Source organism: Puma concolor, chromosome A1, assembly GCF_028749965.1.
Source record: "Puma concolor isolate L17-30 chromosome A1, mPumCon1.1.hap2, whole genome shotgun sequence".
NCBI classification, from domain to species: Eukaryota; Metazoa; Chordata; class Mammalia; order Carnivora; family Felidae; genus Puma; species Puma concolor.
Genome location: NC_141667.1, coordinates 8378686 through 8394980, shown reverse-complemented (window position 1 = coordinate 8394980; position 16295 = coordinate 8378686). Strand labels below are relative to the sequence as shown.

Genomic DNA, 16295 nt, shown 5'->3' with positions numbered 1-16295 from the left:
GTGACTATAGTCAATGATACCCCGTTGCATTATTCGAAAGTTGTAAGTTGTTAAGAGTAGATTTCAAAAGTTCTCATCACAAGAGAAAAAGCTGTTAACTCTTGTGATGGATGATGGTGATGATGGATGTTGACTGCAGTTATTACAGTGATCACTTTGCAATACACGTAAATATCAAATCATTACACTACACACCTAAAACTAACATAATATGACATGTCAGTTATATCTCCATTTAAGAAAAAAAACAGGAGGAAGAGAATAGAATACTAACAAGAATTAAAAAGTACATTAATAGGGGCACCTGGGTGGCTCAATCGGTTGAGCGTCCGACTTTGGCTCAGGTCATGAACTCGTGTCAGTGGGTTCGAGCCCTGTGTCAGGCTCTGTGCTGACAGCTCGGAGCCCGGAGCCTGCTTCTGATTCTGTGTCTCCCTCTCTCTTTGCCCCTCTCAGCTCACCCTCTGTCTCTCTCTGTCTCTCAAAAATAAATAAACATTTAAAAAAAAAAAAAGGTACATTAATGGGAACAAATAGAACAGATGGCACAGAATAAGAATCTTGTCTTTAAAGGCTGAGGCATGTTAAAGGAATAATATGGAAAGTGGATGGATTATTTAACCAACCTTGCTGGGAAAGTTGATTATTAAGCAGAAAAAGTTTATACACATGCACCATATATCAAAATACAGATCAAAAGGATTAAAAAATTAAGAGCAAAAAATATATATACATATACTTATGTCCTAAAACAGCTAACTGATCATAAGACAAGGAAGGGCTTCAAAAGCATAATAATAATGAATAAAATAACAAATAAAAATATAAATTTACTTTGCACAAAAACATAATATTGATTTACATTTCAAAAAGCACAAGCAAATTTAATAGAAGTTTAAAAACAACAACCAAAATTAATGGCAGGATTACTTAAATATCAACAGAAATATATTAAATATCAGCATTAAACACACCAATAGTACAATTTTTTAAATGGATAAAGAACAGAAAAATCAGAAGAAAAACAAGGAATCAATAAATAAATGTGAAATACATATAACCTCACTAATAAGAAAGAAGTGAAAATTAAAATATTAATGAGACACCATGTACTTAACAAAAAAGATTAGATTTCAGTTATTCACAGAAGATGGATTACTCAGTTAATGGTGTTGGACAAATGCCTTAGCCATATGGGAAAAATAAGATTGGATCTTTACCTCATGGCTTATGCCAGAATGAATCATTAAATATACAACCAAAAAAACACTGGAAGGAAATTGAGATGACGATTTCTATAAACTTGGCTTTAAAAACGCATTTTGAAGCATAACAGCAGAGCCAGAAACCATAAAGAAACAGACAGATACATCTGACTATTCAAAAATCTACACCTCTTCAGCAAAACAACAGAATAAACAAAGTAAAAAGACAAACGATGAGAACGTCCCCCTTCAGCGACAAAAAGCTAGATTCAATCGCATCTACTCTGCCGCCGAGAACGCGAGTGAAATTGAATTAAAAAAAAAAAATCTATTTGGAAGCATCGGACTTCCGAAACAACCAGGACCTGCAGGCTCAGTATCCCAGAAAGAATGTAGAAGCCCTGAGACAAGCTTCCATTCCCCCCGTGCTCTGCCCGTGGTACCTGCAGATTCGTAAGGCTGAGAGACTGAGAAACCGAGGAGGGAACAGGAGCTAAAGGTCAGGGGCACGAGGCAAAGTCTATCAGTCTCGGGCGTTAAGGACACAAAGCTGGAGTTCATGGGCTGCCAAGGAAGACAGGCCTGTTACACAGGCCACATTTCCTGTAGCAAGCGCCAAGTCTGGCCCCTGGGAGTAAGGCAAGCCAGACCTCACAGAGACCACAACCTAGCCTCTGCGATCATCTCTGCCCCACTGTGCCGGAAGTAAATTAAATCTATTCTGGAGGAAGATACTACTTCAGTTTTTCACGTACCACGTCTACCATTTAAAAAGAAAATTACTGGGGCTCCTGGGTGGTTCAGTTCAACTTTTGGTTTCCACTCAGGTCATGATCTCACGGTTGTGGGATGGAGCTCCGTGTCCGGCTCCCCACCGAGCACGAAGCCTGCTTGGGATTCTCTCCTCTCTCTCCCTCTGCCCCTCTCTGCCGTTCTCTCTCTAAAGTAAAAAAAAAAAAAAAAAAAAAAAAAAAATTTAAATAAAATAAATAAAAAGCAAATAAAAACTTACCAAAGATATCAGGAGACAGGACCAAAAGAAAAAGAGACCAAAAAAAAAAAAAAAAAAACCATCTCCAGGTAGATACAGATATTGGAGTTACGAGACTTTACAGTAACTGTGTGATTAATACGTAACAGAAAATAATGACAAATGGAGAGTTTCGGCAGAGAACTAGAATACGTAAGGAAAGAGTCAGATTAAAACTTTGGCAATAAAATATAAAGTAACTGAGACTAAGAATTTAAAAAGGAGTAAAGAAGCACATTAGGCCACACAGAGAATTAGTGAACTGAAAGATGGGTAAACTGAAAATGACCGGACAGGAAAAAAAAGGATGGAGAAGATAAGAAAAAAACACATACGAGTCACATGGAGGATGGTGGAAAAGGTCTAATATGTGTGAATCTGGTGTCACACGATGGGAAGAAAAAGAGAATGGGACAAAACAGTATGTGGCAAAATAGTGGCTGAAGATTTTCCAGAACTGACCAAAGATATCAAGCCACAAATTCAAGCAATTCTATAAACTCCAAGAAGATATGCAGAATCAATACAGGGAGGGCACCTGGGTGGCTCAGTTGGTTAAACATCCAACTTCAGCTCAGCTCATGATCTCACAGTTCATGAGTTCAAGTCCCGCATCGGATTCTGTGCTGACAGCTCAGAGCCTGGAGCCTGCTTTGGATTCTGGGTCTCCTTCTCTCCCTGCTCCTACCCTGTGTGCTCACTCTCTCCTCTCTCACTCTCTCTCTCTCAAAAATAAATAAATATTTTTTAAATAAATAAACACAAGGGCACCTGGGTGGCTCGGTCGGTTAAGCATCTGGCTCTTGGTCTCGGCTCAGGTCATGATCCCATCGTTCGTGGGATCAAGCCCCACATCAGGCTTTGCACTGACAGCACAGAGCCTGTTTGGGATTCTCTCTTTCCCTCTCTCTATCAAAATAAATAAATTTTAAAAAATAGTTAAAAAATAAATACAAACTGGAAGAAGAATGTGGAACATATGCTAGACAACATCTTTAGCATTTTTTCAGAATTCTTAGAACTCAAGAAGAAAACACAGACTCATAAAAAAATGGGCAAAGGATAGATATGAAGAAGCTGATGTTATATGAAACATGCTTTGACCCCACTAATCATCAGACACACTCATGTTAAAGTGAGGTGTCATTTTCTTACCACGAGTTAGAAAAGATTTAGAAGGATGAGTGAAAGGAAAGGTACTTTTCTATCTTGCTAAAACCATGAGCCGATTCTAGTGGGCAATTTGTTAGTATCAGTCAGGTTAAGCTACGTTGTGCAGCAGTAACAAGCAATCCCAAAATTTCAGTGGCTTATGACAAATGTCTACTTGCTCACATGACACATCCACTGAAGGTGGGCCGTGGCTCTTTGATGCTGTCTTCCCTCCAGGACTCGGGTTCGTGGAGGAGGCTCTACCTAGAATATTTCGAGTCTCACCGCAGAGGGACAAGTGGGTATGGCAAACCATATGCCATGGGTCTTAAACTGATGGCCAAAAATGACACTGATTTTGCCAGAGTAAGTGGGATGGCCAAGCGTAATGCTATGGAGAGAGAAGCCTACTCGTGCTCCAGGGAGAGGCAGAATTTGGGGGGGAAATAACAGGACCCAGCATGTGCATCCAAACTCAAGACCTAACGATTTCCTTAAAAAAAAAAAAAAAAAAACTGGATCAAAATGCAAACGTATGTGTAAACCGCCATATCGCTCATAAAGGACAAACTAGAAATAATCTCAGTGTCCACCAGGACGTCATAAGCTAAATCACTGAAAACATACAGAAAATAGATTATATTGCTGTAGTTAAAAATAATGACGTGTGGGGTGCCCGGGTGGCTCAGTTGGTTGGTTAAGCACCTGACTCTTGATCTCAGCTCAGGTTTTGATCTCAGGGTCATGAGTTCAGGCCCCGAGTTGGGCCCTGCGCTGGATGGAAGCCTACTTACAAAATAATAATAATAATAAAATAATGGTGTGTACTTGATGCCATGAAAAGATGTCCTCAATAAGTTACTCAGGAAAGCAGATCATATGTCCCATATTATATTAAATGACTGAAGTTAAACCTAAAACGTGTAATTATCTCTAGATCAGAGATTTTCGGATTTGGCATTTTGCCTTTCTATTTATCTGAACATTTCACAATACGACTGCGTGACTTCAATCCTTCAGAAACCAACAAACCCCTTTCAATATTTTTAACAACAAATGTTCGGTGTCATGGGGATCCAGCAAAACAGGCAATTTCATACACATGCGGGTGGAAGGAGAAATCAGTAGTCTTCCTAGAAAGCAAAATAGCCTTTAAAAGGCTCATACTCTTCTTTTTTTTCCTTTCTTAAGTTTATTTATTTATTTCGAGAGATACGGAGACAGCACGACCAGGGGAGGGGCAGAGAGAGAGGGGGAGAGAGAGAGAGAGAGAGAGAGAGAATCCCCAAGCAGGCTCCACCCTGCCAGCCGTGGGACTCGAACTCACGAAACTGCAAGATCATGACGGGAGCCGAAACCCAGAGCTGGACACTTAACTGACTGAGTCACCCAGGTGTCCCGGAAAAGGCTCAAACCCTTAAACCCTATAATACGCCTCCTAAAACTTGACATAAAAAGCAACGTTCCAAGTGCCAATAAAAGATATACTAAGACATCCATTCATCAGAGCATTATTTAAATACAAAAATTTCAGAAACAAGGAAAATGTCCAACAGATGATTAAATAAACAATGATAAACGCAGTAACAGGTTTTTAAAAATCAAGATTCTTAAGTACTTTTAACATAGAAATGGGGGTGCCTGGCTGGCACAGTTGGTAGAGTGCGTGACTCTTGATCTTGGGGTTGAGCTTGAGCCTGACATTGGGTGTACAGATTGCTTAAAAATAAAATCTTTAAAAATAATAATAATAGAGAAATGAGCTCAGACTATGCTTATAAGTGAAAAAAGAAGGATATCCTGTATTTACAGGATAAACTTTAGAGACAGATAAACAGATGGACAGATCACGTTGACTTCGTTATCTCCGGGTACCGATGAGACGTGTTTATATTTTCTTCTTTGTACGTGGCTCTATTTTTTTTTTTTATTTTTTTGAATGTTTATTTATTTTTGAGAGAGAAAGAGACAGACAGAGCCTGAGTTGGGGAGGAGCAGAGAGAGAGGGAGACACAGAATCCGAAGCAGGCTCCGTGCTCTGAGTTGTCAGCACAGAGCCAGATCCGGGGCTCGAACCCACGAATCACAAGATCATGACCTGAGCCGAATTGAACACTTAACCGACCGAGCCACCCAGGCGCCCCTGTACGTGGCTCTTTCTTGCCTTGCTTTTGTTTTGTTTTCATTTTCCGCACCTGAATACTTACATTGGAAGCAGAAGGAATATCTAATAAATATTACTGCTACATGTCAAAGTATCGGAATGAGGAGCAGAGGGTGCTATGATCGTTGACAGGGGAAGTCAGACTCCACCCAGAAGGATCTTCATGAGTCACTAAAATCAGAAACGTTCTGTCGCAATGAAAATTCATGTGCTCCAACTCCACCGCACCTGGAACGTCAGCAAGCAGAAGATTCCCCCAACTCCAAGCATATACTGCTGCTGAGACCCAGGAAACACAAGAATAAAGCCTTGGTAACTGTAAATGTATTGCAAAAGGCCCACATTTGCACTAGAGAAAGATCTCTCCTCATCTGAATCCACTGTGACACTGGGAGGCCAACAGCAATTTCCTCAATTACACATGAAGATAACGTCCAGGGGCACCTGGGTGGCTCAGTCAGTTAAGCACCCAACTCTTGATTTCGGCTCAGGCCAGGTTCTCAAGGTTCCTATGATAGAGCCCTGCATTGGGCCCTGTGCTGGGCATGGCAGTGAGGCTCAGTCCTCTATCTTTCACCCCAGAACCCTGGCTCTGCTTCATGCATGTCCCGCTCGATGCCCTCAACCTCACATGGAAACCCATCAAACACCACAGCGCAGCTACCTCTCCGTGGGAGGGAGCCCCGCACACCTGCCTGCAGCAGGTGCCTGGGCAGCCAGGCCACGGGGGCTGACAGAGGAAGCCACAAGCACCCCAAAAGTGCTTTCCAGTTCTAGGATTTCTTTCAGGGTCTCCTTTCCCAAGAGTGAAGCCTCAGAGCTCCTACGGACTCGCACAAGCACATTCTCAAACAACCTGCATCAAAGGGAAATGGCCACACGGACTTGAAGTCAGTCCTAAAAAAGCTGAAGTTCAAGGACGCTACATGAGCAGCCCAAATACAGCTTTGTGAACCAAGGGCAACGTCTGGGGACCTCGGCTGCCAACCCAACGTGCATCCATGAAACACCCGATTCAGTTACATGACTGCTGAAAAGACATTAATCCAGTTAAGTGTGATGTAACAGACCAGCTCACCGCCACCAGTCCTTACAGACCTGTGGCCCCAAATACGTGTTCTGTCCACTGGAAACAGCGCCGTGTTTCAATGGGACATTACTGAAACTTTCCCTACAGAGTGGAACCGGGTATTTTTCCTTCCCCTCTAACTCTCATTGCCCAAGACTGGTCTTCGCTCATTAAGTGATCTCATCAGTCCCTTCTGACCTCTCCTGCCAGCTCCCCCTCTCCATTCAGCTCTTGCCTCTCCGGGCTTCCGGCTGTTTCAGAACATTCCTTGTGTTCCCACCACACAGCCCTTTGCCCTTGCTGCTGCATCTGGACTGCCCTTCCTCTAGACAACAGCACAGCCAAGACTTTGACTTCTCTCCTGCCTTTGCTCCAAGGTTCAGATCTGCCCCGCACCGTCCGCTCACACCCCGCCCACTTTACCGTTTCTCCTCGGCACCCTGTGCTCCAACCCATGCTAGCGGTCTCATGCCTTTTACTGAAATGCCTAGGTTATTGCTTCTCTCCCCCAAGAACCCACGAGCCCCATCCGAGTGGGGATTTCAGACTTTGTTCAGCACTCCGGTCCCAAGAACAGCGCCTGCGACAGGTGCACCTGCTCAATAAACATGTGGTAACTCAACACATCCCTCGAACTGAGGAGAAAGTCACTTCAAAGCTCAGGAGCCAAAACCAAGAAGCATATTTAATGCAAACGGCGTTTGTGGTGTTTCTTTTTAAAGGAAGCACTGCAGCCCAGGGTTTGCTTGGAGTGCGACTGGTTAATAAAAATCCCCTTGAAATCAAAACCAAATGTGGGCTTTACGTGCTAGAAGGCACATCACAGTCTTGCCAGGTGTGATGTGGGTCGTCTCTGGCTACTCATTAGCTTCATGATCAATTAAATATCCACGAGCATGTGGTGGCCGCCTCCACACGTCACACGTTCTCCAAGCACCGGATGAAGCCGGAATGATCATCACTGAAGACAAACTCTGGGAAATCTGAGTGGATGCGTCATGCCTCTTGAGGCTCATCTCCTCGTATTACATTTTCAAAAGCACAACTTGTCCTATTATGAGTATTTTCTAAGAGGAAAATGAAGTATAACATTCAGATTCTAACAACAACAAACAGTCCGCCTGAGACACTGAGGCGCGTCTACTGCACTGAGGACACCAGCTCATTTTGTGGACCAGGAGCCTTGCACAGGAGCTGGTAAACACAACTTTCCAAAGAAGCCGTGGATGTTTTAAAAGCGCCTCATGACACATTTGGTCAGTAAGAGGCAGGAGAGAGCGGCCAGATGTGCCAAATGCTATAGACTTTTCTGGGTCAGACCTCAGGAATTTCTCCATGTAAATAGGTACCAGCATTCACAACTCAAAACAATTTCGCTTCCTTTTGTCCTCTATTTCAGTGATCGTCCCCTGGGGAGTGATTTTGTTCCGAGGGGGCATTAGTCAATGTCTGGAGACATTTTTCGTTTCCACAACTGTGGGGGGTGGAGAGATGCTACTGGGCTGAGGCCAGGGATGCTGTTCAACCCCAGAGTGCACAGGACGATCCCACAACAAAGAATTACCTGGTCCCAACCGCCATTAATGCCAAGGTAGAGAAGCCTGAATATAATAAAGGCCATTTATGAAAAGCCCACAGGTAACACCCTCATCAATGAGGAAAAAACTGAAGGTTTTCCTTTAAAATCAGGAATAAGACAAGAATGCCCACTGTCACCATTTCTACGCAACACAGTACTAGAAAAACTAGAAAGAGCAATCAGACAAGAAAAAGAAATGAAATGCATCCAAATCAGAAAGAAAGAAAGAAAGATTATCGCTGCAGATGATGTAACCCTATATATAGAAAGCCCTAAAAACAGCACAAAAAACTATTAGAAATAATATAACGAGTTTCAGTGAAGTTGTCGGATACACAATCAACATGCAAAAATCAGTCACATTTCTTTACACCAATCAAGATCTATCTGAAAAGGAAATTGAGAAAACAATTGCATTGATGATACCATCAAAAAAGAATAAAATACTTAGGAATAAATTTAACCAAGGAAGTGAAAGATCTGTACACTGAAAACTGTAAAATATTAATGGAAGAAACTGAAGAAAGTACAAAAAAAAAAAGATGGAAAGATATCTTGTGTTCACGGGTTGGAAGAATTAATATTGTTAAAATAGTCACACTACCCAAAGCAACACACAGATTGAGTGCAATCCCCATCACAATTCCAACAGCATTTTAAACAGAAATAGGGAAATAAGAATCGAAAATTTGTATGGAACCACAAAAGAGCTGAAGCAACCTTGAGAAAGAACAATGCTGAAGACATCACCCTCCCTGATTTCAAATGATATCACAAAGCTGTAGTCATGAAAACAGTATAGTACCAGCACGAAAGCAGACACCCAGGTCAACGGACTAGAATAGAGCCCAGAAAAGGTTTCAAGCATGTAAAGTCAACTGATTTTCGACAAGGGCTCCGAGAACACGCGGCGGGTAAAGAACGGTCTCCTCAATGAGTGGTACCGGGAAAACTGCATATGCACCTGCAAAAGAATGACATTAGATCCTTATCTCACACCGGCCACGAAAATCAACTTGAAGTGGATTAAAAAACTGAAATATATGACCCTGAAACCTTAGTTTTAAGTATTTCAAAACAAGGTATATAACTGACAGCCAGACACGGCACCCAATTTTATTCAACAAGCAGATACAAACCGCCTACTATGTGCAGCCAACTCTGCCTGACTGAAGGGGACATAAACTGAATGGTGCTGACGCCCTCCCTCATGGAGCTGACCAAGCCTAGACAGAAAATATTGACCCAGCATTATCAAGCAAAGCCAGAGGAGTTTTGTAAACAAGATGCAAACCGTGCTGGGAACCCCAGAGAGAAGCCAGCGTGTGAGGAGGTGTGGGGGAAAGATCCCTGCAAAAGTGACATCTGAGGGCATCTGGGTGGCTCAGTGGGTGAAGCGTCCAACTTCGGCTGGGGTCACGATCTTGCGGTTCGTGAGTTCGAGCCCCGCGTCGGGCTGTGTGCTGACAGCTCGGAGCCTGGAGCCTGTTTCGGATTCTGTGTCTCCCTCTCTCTCTGCCCCTCCCCTGCTCGTGCTCTCTCTTTCTCTCTCAAAGAATAAATAAACATTAAAACAAAAAAATTTTAGGGGTGCCTGGGTGGCTCAGTCGGTGAAGCGTCCGACTTTGGCTCAGGTCATGATCTCGCAGTCTGTGAGTTCGAGCCCCGCGTCGGGCTCTGTGCTGACAGCTCGGAGCCTGGAGACTGTTTCGGATTCTGTGTCTTCCTCTCTCTCTGCCCTTCCCTTGCTCACGCACACTCTGTCTCTTCCTGTCTCTCAAAAGTGAATAAACACATTTTTTTAAAAAAGTGATATCTAAGACTGCCCTGCAGCAGAGAGAGGGGATGGGTGTGGGTCCAGGGACAGTAAGGATCTGCCGTGGCATGGAGGGGGCACGGCACGTGGCTGGGGGGACACCAAGCCAGCCGGTGCTGTCACCTTACCGACAGCAAGGGCAGCAGTAGAAACTCAGGCATTTGGAGCGTTCCTGCAGGGGGCCTTGAAGGAAGCGCTTCCGGAGATGCTGCTCCTGTGCTGAAAGCCACGTGTGTGAAAACAAACCCAGAAGTAGCGGCAGAACAGAGTGGAAAGTGGCAAGGACAGGCGGGCGAGACCAGAGAGGAAGCACAGCATCTATTTCAGGGAGATGTCGCAGAGCCCCAAATTAGAGCAGCGGTGTGAAACCCCAAAGGCAAGGGGGAGGCCGTCCCAGGCCCGTCCGGAACTTAGAAAGTGACGTGATGGGGGAGGCCGGGCCTGCCCCAGGATGCGGACCACCAGGGCCGGCCCTGCGATTTGCGCCCCCCGTGCAAAGTGAAAACGTCAGGCCCTGGTTCAAAATCATTAAGAATTTCCAGAAAGTGACAGCAGAGCATTGCACCACACAGGGGGCCTTTTTTAAGCACAAGGCCCAGAGCGTGGCACAGGTTGCACACCCACGACACCAGCCCTGGAGGCAGAGGCGATAATGCCAAATGTTGGAGGGTGGCACCGAGCCGTGTTGCAAACACGTAAAGTAGGAGACGTTGGGAGAAGGTTTGGCGCAAGAAATCCCGCGGCCGATCCGAATGCGGGTATGACTCCGGGAGTGCTGTGCAGGGCTGAGGGCTGGCATCGGCAGAACAGGCCTTGAGGGGGCTCTTCCAGCAGCCAGTCTTCCTAAGGGAATGTGTGAGTCAGGGCTCTCCAGAGAGACACAGCCAGCAGGAGATGTAGACAGAGAGAGATGTATTTTAAGGAACGGGTCATACAAGCAGGAGAGCTGGCAGGCTGGAGACTCAGGCAGGGGCTGATGTTAGTCTTGACGCAGAATTCCTCCTTCGCCCGGAAAAGTCAGTTTTTGTTCTTAAGGCCTTCGACTGATTAGACTAGGCCCACCCACATTAGTGGTGGCAATCTCCTTGAGTCACTGTAGCTGTAACCACATCCACAAAGTGCCCTCACAGCACTCGGGAGACCAGTGTGTGACTGAGTAACTTGGTGCTATAGCCTCGTCCAAGCTGATGCCTAAAAACAGCCACCACCGGGAGGGGAGGGACAAACCCATGGCAAGAGGCTCAGGAAATGGGCAAAGAAATGGACACCAGAAAGTCCAGGTGAAACCAGAAAGTGAGCAGGGGACAAGAAGCCTATGGGGTCCAAGGAGGTGGCTTCAGTGTGTGTGTGACCCCAGCTGCAGAGCATTTCACAGGGGCTCGGGCGGTTGGGGGTGCCCCGAGGTCAGACCACTGTTAGGATCATGCAGCAGACCGTTCAGACCAGGGGCACCCGGCCGAAGGGGACGGAAGGGGTTCCAAAGCCCAGCCAAGCTGTGTTATCCCCCAGATAACAGAAGGGGATGTCATTTTCCAGTACTGACAACAGTCAGTCTGGGCCCCCAGAACAGATGCTTTCATAACACCCAACCACAGAGCCACGAGGAGAGCTGCAAAGCCAGAGAAGGCGGAGGTCCTGAGAGAGTCCCCACGGTCACGGCTGGGCACCAAGCACTGGGCACAGACCCGCCCGCCCCACATGCCTTTGGCCTTGGAAAGCAGAGGACCTCAGGATCCGCTGGGGCAGGTGAGATTAGGGTTTGTCTGGTTTTGGATTCTTTTTCCCTTGTTTAGGAGAAGGGTTCCAAGTCCATTGTAACAGGAAGGGAAAGAGAGAGGGCAGGACGGAAGAGGCCGGGCAGACAGCAATGAGTGGATAGGAGCGGGGGCTTGAGGGGGTCCAGACCCACTCAGGGAGGGGCTTCGTGCTCCGAGGGCAGGGGTGACGGCAGTGCAGCTGTGTGTCCTTGGCCTTGACTGAGCACTTCCCCTGCTCCCGTCCCTGTCGCGACACAGGTCAAGGGCAAAACCAGCTTGGCCAGCCCAAGGAAACACTGCTATCCCTTGATGCAGGATCAAGGAAAAGGGGGTGGGGGTAACAGGCTTGAAGAACACGCCCTCCCTCTTCTCTTCAAAACAGAAAGCCAGGATGTGCCTGGGAGGGAGAGAAAGCCTCCCAGGTTGAACTGAAACAGCGACCAGGAGATACACGTGCAACCCATCAGGCTTCTCAGAGCTGAGCGTCAGAACGTCCTGGAGGGTTTGCTGACCACAGGGCGCCAACCCCACCCCAGAATTTCGGATCCAACAAGTCAGGAGTGCGTCCCCAGCTGCTGCTGACGCTGCTGGGCACTTTGAGGACCTCAGTGACCAGTCAGCAAGACGACGGAGGGATGCCCAAGAGGGCAGTTCGGCCTGATGCTCAGTGTGAAACGGGTCAGGTTTGGGGCTGGGCACCCTCTTGTAAAGACTTCAGTCCTGTTCATACGTCGCAACTTCTAGGAAGTTTATGGTTAAGACGCGTGAAGGCGGGACCAGCACATGTTACCCCATCACGTTAACCCCATCGCGCCCGCGGCCGGTGTTTCCTGCAGCCGAGCGAAGGCTGCGTTCTGTCATTGAGTCAAATGTCACGATGTCTTGTCATAAAGTGACAGGGATCTGGTTCTTCCTTCATAAATTTCCTTTCGTAAATAATGTAAATGGTTAAAACGGATTAGTGGCTGCCTGTGGCTAAAGGGGCGGCTGGGATAGAGGGTCACAGTTGGAGGTACAAGGTTTTCTCAGAGGGGATGCGGACATTCATCTGTGAATGTCCCCAAGTCCTCTCAACGGTACCAATGCGGCTGCTGTTAACACATTCATTTTCCTTCACTTTCCCCTTCGCATCACTTCCTTCGAGTTTGCCTTTGGGGGATTCCCCGTCACTCCGAACCTTAAAGACTTACGTTAGCTTTCCTGTCAACAAAACTTTTTTTTCTATTCCTGGACATCCTATGACGACTTAATTTTACTCATGTAAACATTTTTTTTTTTTTTTAATCACAGAACAATAGAATTCTACCCTTTCAGACACAGAGACCGTCTTCATGTGAACCCATCCAAATCTCCAGGTGGACCCCCTTGGGTTTTTTGAAAGGCGGGCACCTGTGGTTCTCTCCACATATTATAATAAATAAACTACGTACCTCCTCTGCAAGTAGAAAAATATTTTAAATCATTTCTAAAAAGTTCTTCAGCACTTGATGTATTAGGAGGTGGGGCCTCTGGAGTGTGATGAGGTCAGGAGGGTGGAGTCGCATGATGAGATTAGTTCCCCGATAAAAGAGACCCCAGAGAACTCTGGAATGGGGTAAAAACATGTTTTAAACAGCCAACATTCAGGAACAGCCACTCCTTTGAAAAAAAGAGCTTTTTTCTTTTCTACAGAAGCTTTTTGCTAAAGTACGCATGTTGCTGAGAAGGAAATACAGCCCCCACGTATTTGCCAAAGCTCTTAGGTCGAAATCAAGTCATTTGCAAAATGGTACATGGAAACAGCCCAACGCAAACAAACGGAGTTTTTAGCTCTTTTCAAAGGGCCCCTCCATTGATTTAACATTAGGAACCCTTTATTTTTTTATTTTTAAAATGTTTATTTATTTATTTATTTTTGAGAAAGAGAGAGAGAGAGAGCAAACACGAGTGACCGGGAGGCAGAGAGAGAGGGAGAGAGAGAATCTCAAGCAGGCTCCACGCTGTCAGCACAGAGCTGGACTCTGGGGTCGAATTCACGAACCGTGAGATCATAACTTGAGCTGAAGTCAGGAGTTGGACACTCCACCAACTGAGCCACCCAGGCACTCCCACTGGGAATCCTTTCAAAATAAGTTAACAGCATCTTACTGAGCACGATCAGGGGAGGGGGAGAGAGAGAGAGAGAAAGCACAATCAGGGGAAAGGGGCAGAGGGAGAGAGAATCTTTAGCAGCCTCCATGCTCAGCACAGAGCCCCACACAGGGCTCGACCCCATGACCCTGGGATCATGACCTGAGTGGAAATCTAGAGTCAGACGCTCAACTGACTGAGCCGCCCAGGCACCCCAGTTCTGGTTTTTTTTAAAAAAATAACTCAATTCACTCATACCTCATTCTAAAACCAATGGATTTAGATCTGTCGACACCAAAGAAAATTTCAAATTCACCTCAGAGTTCCTGGTGCATTTTAGGGAAATGTATTTATCCTACTTTTCACGTGTGGCAATGGAGACTCAACCCTCCTCTCCAGGACCCACCTGAGGGCCCTTCCTGATCAAGGGCTCCCCTGCCCCCCAAAAGTACCCTCAAGAAGCTACACCTGTCATGTGTCCCACGTGGGTGCTGTAGCATGATAAAACAAAACAAAACAAAACAAAAAACAGCCCAGAGGTGCCCGGCTGTCTCAGTCGGTAAAGCATACAACTCTTGATCTGGGGTCAGGAGTTCAAGCCCCACATTGGGCATAGAATCTTAAAACATAGAATTTTAAAACAAAACACAACAGGGGAGCCTGGGTGGCTCAGTCGGTTGAGCATCCGACTTTGGCTCAAGTCATGACCTCACGGTTCGTGGGCTCGAGCCCCACGTGGGGCTCTGTGCTGACGGCTCAGAGCCTGAAGCCTGCTTCAGAGTTTGTGTCTCCCTCTCTCTCCGCCCCTCCCCCATTCGTGCTCTCTCTGCCTCTCAAAAATAAATAAATGTAAAACAAAAACACAGTCTGAGCAACTAAATTTAGGTAAATGCTTCCCTCCCAGGGACAACCCCCCCCGCCACCACCACCAGTATAAACTAACACAACAGCTTTCCTCCAAGATAAGAAGTCCAGGTGCCACTAAAGGAGGAAATCTGTGGTCAGCAGGTCTTTCAGCTTCTCTTGGGGACACTTCGTATGTGGCCCCAACGGGTGACCGACCACCTGGATCTGCCAGGGCACAAGGGTTTCCCACCCAGGAGGTAGGACTTTCAGGGCTGCCACAGGAAACTCCCAGATGCAACGGAGCAGGATGATAACCCCGCAGAGCCATCGTGTGCCCGCTGAAGGCGGCCTCCCCACTCCATCACAACGCAGGGAGGATGTGCCAGAGACATCCGAGGTGGCCTGTCCCAGCCCACCCTTCAACAAAGGAGGATGTGCGGTGACAAGATGCACCAGGGTCGCTCCTTCCCCACTCCTCGGTGCCTATGTCCCTTTCCACTGTGGACGAAACAGGTCCCCCAAAGATCTGGATCCCGTGAGGCAGGACAGTCAGCAGGGAGACGCATCTCCTGGTAACAAAAGGACCCCACGGTGCAGCAACCTGGCTTCAAAGTCTCCTCGGCTGAGTCTGGTGCAGCTCGGCACTGCTATAAATGGACGTGATTTCCTAGAAACCCACCCATTATCTAACCCGAAAGAGAAAAGACCGAACTCACAGCGCTGGTAAAACTGACATAGGAGCTGAGTCACCGCTGCTGTTTTTAGCACATGACTACTGTCCCTCGTGTTTTCAAATATAAAAGCTGGAAGGTCTGGGAGGAAGCCATACAGACCGACCAACTTGATAGAAGGGGCAGGGCCAGGCCCTTTGGAATGCCTGGCTCGACCATGTCAAGGAAAAGTAGAAACGGAAGGAAACTCTGGAAACCCGCTGCAGTGGCATCAGACTGTGAGAGTCTCCAGATGGACCAGGGCTTCGATTCCAGGGCTCTCCGCACTAACCTGCACTCGAGGACAATGCTGAAGAACGAAAAAGGCTTGTAATGATTCCCCAGCACACATATGCCATCTTTCCCCTCCTCGAAGTGCTCTCCTTCCTCATCGGTTGGGAGTCTAAACCCTTCTCGTTCTCCCCCAAGCCTCAGACTGCTTCCCCTCCACTTCCTGAGGCAGCATCTCAGTCTCCACCCATCTGGAATCACAGGCGCTCCCAAGATGCACCAAGATGGGGCGCCACACCCTTCTCTCCCTCGCATCTACCCTGACACCTGGCTTCATTTGCACCCATGGCACCAACTGCCGCTCGCTGAGTATAAACACTCAACATGGGCTCCACCCTCAACATTCCTGTGGTTACAGAAGAGTCATCACCAACTAGACATGCCATTCTCTTGCTTCCTCCTTTTGTCTTGGCTAAAATTCGAACAGCCGTACTGGAAACCATCTTGAGATTAACTCGCCATGGAAACAATAGTTCCACTTACTGAGTGCCTGTGATGTGCATTCTGCCTCGAGCCTCTGTAACGTGTTATTTCTATAATAAGCATCCCCATTTTACGGCTGGGGAT

The 16295-nt window shown here is 46.6% G+C and overlaps 1 protein-coding gene across 2 annotated transcripts in view; it reads right to left on the bottom strand.

The window, feature by feature from the left end:
* ANKRD33B (ankyrin repeat domain 33B) overlaps positions 1-16295 on the bottom strand; it is an 84456-nt gene that overhangs the window by 56191 nt on the left and 11970 nt on the right. The window lies entirely within an intron of this gene.